Here is a 546-nt window from a genome sequence, read left to right as displayed (position 1 = left end):
ACGAGATATCAAGGATCTAACCAAGCAATCTGTGCTATTAGCTAGATCACTCACTTGTTGATTACTCACATCTTCGACAAGTCTGAAGCCCTTAATCGGGTAGGCCCAAAAGCCTTTTGTAAATCCTCTAACAAGGTGGTTCACATCTGCGGATCTAAAATCCTCTAGCAAGGTAGTCCTTAACCGGACTTATCTCCTAACAGAGATTGAAGATTCCTAACAGGATCTGTTTTGGTAAAGAACATTGTATGACCTTAACCGGTCTGACCTTAATCGGTCTGGTTCCTATTCTACAGATAGTTACTTGTGAGTTCCATCTCACTGTGGTTTTTCCCATTTGGGTTTCCACTTCAAAATCTGTTGTGTTATGGTGTTTGTGATTCTGTGGGTGAATACATTATTTTCTATTTGGTTTGCATGTGTGCTAACCGGTTTGTTTGCTAAACTGTTTTACCAGTTTATTGGTAGTCTAGTAAAGTGTTTAAGTACATTGATTTTTGGCATACTAATTCACCCCCCCTCTTAGTATTCATCAGGAACATGTAC

The sequence above is a fragment of the Cryptomeria japonica genome, chromosome 11 (assembly GCF_030272615.1).
Source record: "Cryptomeria japonica chromosome 11, Sugi_1.0, whole genome shotgun sequence".
Taxonomy (NCBI): Eukaryota; Viridiplantae; Streptophyta; class Pinopsida; order Cupressales; family Cupressaceae; genus Cryptomeria; species Cryptomeria japonica.
This window is presented reverse-complemented; position numbering follows the sequence as displayed.